The following is a 7,681-nucleotide window of genomic DNA, read 5'->3' as shown; positions in this document are numbered from 1 at the left end:
ATCTGGAAAGTCATTTCCCCCGTAGGGGTTTTTTTAACACAGTTTCAAGGCCGGGCTGTATTGACAACAGCTCACATGCTCGTGCCCAGTATTGAAAATTAGAACAAAAAATGGTCACTTATCTTGATCCTCTATTCCGCATATTTTTACAAACTAGAAGTGAACTTATAGAACCTCGAAACCAGTTATTTGCAATGGTTGTAAGAGTAAGACTTGTGACCCTCACTTAATGCCTTTCAGGTCATGTACTTTTTGTTACCAGGCAACGAACAACACTGGTGTATGTTTTGAGACCAAAAGAAGATCAAATAGCGTAATTCAAATGGCGATTGAGGTTATATACGCCCAGGAGTATGTAACCTCAGGGTTACAAGTCGTCCTGAGGCCATCTTGAAGCACTTCAGTGAGACGAGCGTTACTTTTAGTGTTTCTTAATATTTTTATCATAATATCGTGAAATTTTATTGTATTTTGTACGGCTCTGTGGACTTGACTAATACTTTGAAATTCTTTTGAAGCAAAATGATGCCACTTCACCTTTACAAATGTAAGACTTGACTTTTTTTTAGTCATTTATCCAGCAAAGTAGGAAGTGGAGCTAAAGAGTGCAAACACCTGAAGCCACCCATATGAAAGGACAAAACTCTTCGTATATCCTTTAAAACTTAAAGCCTTGGTGACGTGGAGCGAGCTCTGTCTGAGCAAGTTAAGGTAAAGTTGTACTTGACAAAATCCTTCATTGGCTCCACAAAAATAACAAACGGTGTTGTTAATCTGTCGGGGCATGCTGCCCTAGAAGCTGCAAAGAAAATGCAAAATTCCAAGAAAGCCTCTCTGCCGACAACTAGTCATAGATGTTGGAGAAGAAAGAACTACTAGATAATGTGTAAAGGCTGATAGTTTCAAAAGAAACTGTTTGGGGCTGCGTCGGTGGGAGTAACGAAATAATTTGGATATATCAACAAAGTTGAAATGGTAAATTGGCCACCATAATGATTACAAAAGCTTAGCTTTTGTAATCATTATGGTGGCCAATTTACCATTTCAACTTTGTTGATATATCCAAATTACTAGATAATGTGAATTCATATGGTATCCAATTTTTGGGAATTCAACAAATAGAATTATATGGGAAAAGCCCAGTCTATAAAATATATGACAATGTAACTAAGAGACAAATATATATGACTCTTTTGACAGCATATCTTTTCTTTTCTTGCTTGCCTGCATGTTAATCTTTCTCAAAGCACTAAGAAATGTCACTCCAAGGTTTCCATCACAATAATACACCACCTAGATAGAAACAATATAGGCACTGAATAACATCAAAACCATTATTATAGACATTCATAGTTACTTGTATTGTACTACATACAGTGGATTAACACGTACATGTAGATGCCATCAAATGAGACATTCAGTTTTTATTGTGGCTTATTGTTAAGACTGAAATATTTAAGACAACCACTCACAGTAATGGTTCAAATACATGTACGTAGTATGAAAAAGACTTTTGGCCTCATTGTAGAATAGGTAACAACAATATTCCTTTGCTTGCTTTAAGTAGTTGAATAAATTAAAGACTGAATTGATCATGTTAAGTTCATTATAATTTCCACTTTTGTGTGCAAATGAGAGCCACATGAGAAAAATTATTACCATACAGTCATCACTAGATAGATAAGCTAAGCTCCTTTCCTGTTTCAGGCAAGCCAAGCAGTGATCTCAACATTTATTCACTAAAAAAATATGAAAACAAAGAACCTAAATTTTTCATGTGATCTTACCATGTCAGTGCCTGGCAATCACCTGTAAAAATTAGACTTCCACAGAGTCCCAGCTTAAAATAGGGGAGCCTTTTGTCTGCTCTAGAGAACTAAAGTTCCAAAACTATTGTCATCTGGTTACAAGTTAGGATATTATCAATCAAAATATAGACTTGTTTATGTGTAATTACATTACCATTTTAGGGCCCAAGAAACACCTGAGGATAAATTTCCCACAGAGTCACAGCTTGAAAAGCCGAGTTCCTCTGCTGTTTCAGGCAGGCCAAACAGTGATATCAACAGTTTTTCATGCTCGAAAAACTAATTTCAAAAATGGTTCAAGTAAAATTAATAACATTTTAGTGCCCTAGAATCACCTGAGGATAAATTTCCCACAGAGTTACAGCTTGAAAAGCCAGGTTCCTCTGCTGTTTCAGGCAGGCCAAACAGTGATATCAACAGTCTTTTACTCGACACAAATGAAATTCAATAATGGCTCATGTGGAATTAATAACACTTTAGTGCCCAAGAAACACCTGAGGATAAATTTCCCACAGAGTCACAGCTTGAAAAGCCAGGTTCCTCTGCTGTTTCAGCTAGGCCAAACGGAGTGATACTAACAGTCTTTTACTCGACACAAATGAAATTCAATAATGGCTCGTGTGGAATTAATAACACTTTAGCACCCAAGAAACACCTGGGGATAAATTTCCCACTGAGTCACAGCCTGAAAAGCTAGTTTCCTCTGCTGTTTCAGGCAAGCCAAATGGTGATACCAACAATCTTTTACTTACTACAAACTAATTCCGACCTATAATTAGTTTGAAAGGGAAATTTTACCATTTTAGTGCCCAAGGAACACAGAGCTGCAGTTTGAAAAGCACAGTTCCTCTGCTGTTCCAGGCATGTTAAACACTTACCAAGTTTCCAGTTCAAATGTTTTGTTCCCAAAAAGCACCTGGAGATGTCATTTCTCACAGAGTCAGCTTAAAAAAGCCAAGTTTCTCTGTTACTTCAGGAAGGGCAGACAGTAACTGAAATTGAAAAGGACAATTATTAACACTGACAGTAAATATTTAAATGGTGCAAAGGTAGTGGCTACATGTAGTGGCCCATTCCATATAAAAGAAAAAAAACTCAAAAAGAAGCCCATTTAATGATCTGAATCATTAACTGCTCTCTGTCGACTGTTCAAGAGTTTACTTGCTCAAGTTATCTTTTGGATCAGGTATAATTTCTTGATTAAGGTTTTGACTTCAAATAGTATCCACATGTAGCCATCCAAAGAGGAAGGCTGTTAAGAATACAAAGGGGAATGGTATCTCCAGTGCTAAAATTTGTAAAGGAACAAAGTGGATATTCCAAGGGGTAGGTGGCTCACACCAAAAACCTTCTGAAGGGGATATGGGGATGCCTTTTTTCTAGAAACATTGACACTGCTTAGCCTCAAGTTTTGTTTGTTTGGTTGTTTGTTTTTTTCGGAAAAAATTTTCAAACTACCCTTAATGCATGACATAACAAACAGAGTTCAACACTGAGTCCATGCTAGCTAGCACAAAATTTTCTTCATTAACTTTTTCAAGAAGCATGTATGGTCAAATGTAACTAAGAAAAAAAAGTAAAATGATAATTTACAAACATTAATTTTAATAAAATATGACCTAGACCTGAAAGGGTTAATTAAAAGTAATTTTTTATGTAAAGCATAATCCAATCTGAAATGCAACCTTTTAAGTTAGCTTTGTAATGTTTGCCATCAACAGTGAAGTCTTCTTTCAGAACTTTATTCTCCTCATTTAGCCAAACAATCAACTTCTTCACTTTGCTACTGAGAAAAGTAAAAAAAAAAAAAAAAAAAGAAGTCTAAGAATAGTCTATGTTTGAGTTTGGATTTTCAATTAACAGTTACCCATTACCTGTGATAGGGAATGATAAAGAAGTTATATCCACAGTATAGTAAAATCAAACTCTACTAACTTTTTCTCAGCACAATTAGGAATCGCAATATTGGATAAACAGCCAGAGCTAGCATTCAGAGCTAGCATTCATAAACAGCCAGAGCTAGCAAGAACCTTTGCCAATTTTGATAGCTAAATCAATTGGAACAATTCCAGCAGACACTTTTTCTCTACCTGCAATACAAACAAACAGTGTTATCATTATCAGCAGCAGCATCATGCCGTACATGTATGTGCACAAATTGAAACTGGATTTAAATGTTCATCTTAGAGTCAGCCATTTAGATAACCCAAAAATTTCCCTTACCTGCAAGAGGTCTTCCAGCTCGTTTCATGAATAAATGAGGTCCTATCGATTTATCCAACTTCTGCAGATTTTTATGCAGTCGCTTTATATCTGAAAAGATACAGGCGCGACTGTTACACACTCAAATCAACCAGATAATGAAACACAAGGTTATATTTTATTCCCAAAAAACTTCGAGCACATGCGTTTTCTCTATTTTACCCGACACCCTTTTGGGTTCATGAACTCGACAAAACATGTCACGCACTCTACACACTCCCCCGCCGAAAATGAAAGTGTTCTTCTAAATATTACAAAACTATTTATCAGGGTTCTCTGCAGCTACTGTAGCTGTTGTTTGACATTGTCTCCTTCAGCACCTTGCGTGCTTTTGATTTTCTTTTTTTTTTTTTTTTTTTTTTAATGTTTGAGTCTTATAAGAGGCTCCTCTCAAGCCCTCGAGTAGTAGACAGGTTGGAAACAGCATGGCCACACCCAGAAATACAGGGGTGTTCCCGGATGAATAGCTGTGATAGCTGGAGCTTGAATGGCGTTAACGCGTGAACTGCTGAATCCTGGCTCAGCCGACTGGTACTGTGGATTTCCCAGGGAGTTGTAAGTTAAGATCTGCGGCGGTCTCCTTTGGCGCTGCGGCCGAGTCCACATGTCCTGCTCAGCAATATCCTCTCCCTCTGATCCGTCATTGTCAGCACTTCCTTCATTTGCAAGTTGTATTTCGCTGGATGGCCCATTGGTGCCCTCAGTAGTCGCAGAATCCTCAATTGACTCTGAAGGCAAATCGCGTCCTGGAGACACTGAGTTTGAAGTTCTTACTTCAGTAGGTATTTCCTCTACAAGGTCCACACTACCGAAATCATCATCATCTTTCCCCGAATTCTGTAGGTCATTTCCCGAAACAGACAAAAGTCGTTTCTCTACTGCTGATTTTGGGGGTCGTGTACCAAATCCCAGATTTGGGGCATCTGCTTCCAAAGCGTCACAAGGCAGTAGTAAATTCCGGTGAAGTACTCTTGCGCGGCCACCTCCACTCTCGGGCTTCACTTTGTAGACTGGGCTTTGAGCCCCCATTCGTTTAACCACAACGTGGATAGCGCACTCCCAATGGGATTGTAATTTTCCGGGGCCACCGCGCTCTGTTAAATTTCTAACTAGCACCCGATCGCCTGGCTGAAGAACGCCACCTGAGACTCTCTTGTTGTAATATTGCTTGCCGCGCTCGGCAGTCTTCTTTGCATTCTGTTGAGCTATCCGGTATGCCTCCTTCATATCATGCTGCCAGTTTTGGACGTAAGTGTTATAATCTCCCTCTGCACTCTCTTGATTCAAATTGAAAATCAGGTCGATGGGCAGGCGGGGTGTTCTTCCAAACAACAAGTAATACGGAGCGTATCCTGTCGCCTCATGCTTCGTGCAATTGTACGCGTGGATCATCTTGTTGAGTGATTCATCCCACTTTCGTTTCTTCAAATCTGGGAGTGTTCGCAGCATAGACAATAGCGTGCGGTTCATCCTCTCCACTTGCCCATTCCCTTGAGGGTGGTAGGGGCTGGTGCGAGACTTGGAAACGCCAGACAACTTATGTAGTTGATGGAAGAGATTGTTCTCAAATTCTCCTCCTTGATCACTGTGTATACGGGCTGGGAATCCGAATCGTGGTACAAAGTCATTGTAAATCTTTTCAGCCACCGTTCGTGCTGTCTTGTTTCGGGTTGGGTAGGCCTGTGCAAACCTTGTGAAGTGATCTACTATCAGCAAAATGTATTCAAATCCCCGTTGGCTTTTCTCCAAATGAAGAAAGTCTATAGACACCATCTCAAAAGGGGCAGTTGTCGTAATGCTCTCCATTGGTGCTCTAGGGGAGGTTTGGGGCTTCTTTTGCTGGATGCAGTGACACTTGTTGGCGATGAAATACTCGATTTCCTCTTGCATGTAAGGCCAATAGAACCTAGATCTCGCTAAGTCCACCACTCGATCTGCACCCAGATGACCCATTTCAATGTGAAGCTCTTGGTAAACCAACTGTTTAAACTTTGTGGGTAATACTAGCTGCAATCGACTCTTAGTTTGGCGCCACAGAATCCCGTCCGCTGATATATGGAGTTTATTCCATGCTCTCAAGTAGCAAGATGTTGTACGAGTCTCATTTTTTCGCTCTCCTCCTGGTGGGGGATATCCCCGTTTCTTGTAGGCCAGGATTCATGAGATGTCGGGGTCTTCCCGTTGAGCCCTTAATATTTCTTCTAAAGTAAGTTGGCAAAAAACCAAATCTGTGACGCCCGGTTCTGCGTGAGCAATGCCAACTCTTGCTGAAACTGCTGCCACCCAGGGTGTGGCGTCTGTTTCCTGATGTATCACTGCTTGACTTGTTGCACAAATTGCGTCCTTTTCCATTTCTGCAATACAGGTTTCCATGTATGCACTGAAATCTAGCGGTAGGCGAGATAGTACATCCGCATCAATGTTAGATTTGCCAGGCCGATACTTGATGTTAAAATTAAAATCTGCCAGTTCTGCCACCCACCGGTGCCCTACTGCAGACAACTTAGCTGACGACAGAATGTAAGTTAGTGGATTGTTGTCGGTGTAAACAGTGAAGAAGGTGGAGTAGTACAAGTAATCACGGAACTTCTCAGTTACTGCCCATTTGAGGGCAAGGAACTCCAGTTTTCCCACGTGCATGTGGTAATTTTTCTCTGCTGGAGTTAGTGTCCTAGAGGCATAACCTAGAACTCTGAGCTCCCCGTCCTGTTCTTGATACAATACAGCTCCAAGTCCCTCTTGTGAGGCGTCTGTGTGAAGTACAAATGGCTTCGTAAAGTCGGGAAATGCCATCACTGGAGGAGAAGTTAGTCAGTCGACCAGCATGTCAAGCCGCTTCTGATGTTCCTCTGCCCATGTTACCTTATGATTATTAGCCAATAGATCAGGGCCAGCCATTAGATCGTAGAGGGGCTTAGCTATGCGTGAGAAATCCTGGATGTATTGCCTGTAGTAACTCAGGAACCCCAGCAGTTTACGCACATCACCCACTGTTGCTGGTTTTTGTTTCGCCAAGTTGTGTACGGCGGCCGTGTCCTCTGGGTCTAGAGAGTAGCCATCGCCGGAAACAACCCGCCCCAAATATCTAACTTGTCGTTGGAAGAGCTTGCACCTTGATGGCTTTAACTTTATCCCATGTTCCTGCAGTCGACGCAGGACTTGTTGGACATCCTGAACGTGTTGCTCAAAGGTCGTACTATACACCAAGACATCATCCAAGTAGGGGATACAGATGTTGTCACGTAAGCCATCTAGACATTCATTCATGCACCTTTGGAATGCCGCCGGTGCATTCATTAGCCCGAACGGTATTCTATTCCATTGATACAATCCCCAGGGGGTCACGAATGCAGTCAGGGGGCGGCTTTCTTCTGTCATAAAGCCTTGGTGGTAGGCCTTCCCTTGGTCCAGAACTGTAAACCATCTGTTGCCGCCTAGGCCATTTAAGATATCCTGTATACGGGGAATCGGCTGTCGTTCTGGATATGTTTTCTTGTTCAATTCTCGATAATCAATACAAAGTCGCAGACTTCCATCCTTTTTGCGAACACAGACCATGGGTGAGGAGTAAGCCGAACGGGACTTGCAGATCCAATTTCGATTAATCAAGT

The sequence above is a fragment of the Stylophora pistillata genome, chromosome 9 (assembly GCF_964205215.1).
Source record: "Stylophora pistillata chromosome 9, jaStyPist1.2, whole genome shotgun sequence".
NCBI classification, from domain to species: Eukaryota; Metazoa; Cnidaria; class Anthozoa; order Scleractinia; family Pocilloporidae; genus Stylophora; species Stylophora pistillata.
Note: the sequence above shows the minus strand (reverse complement) of the source record.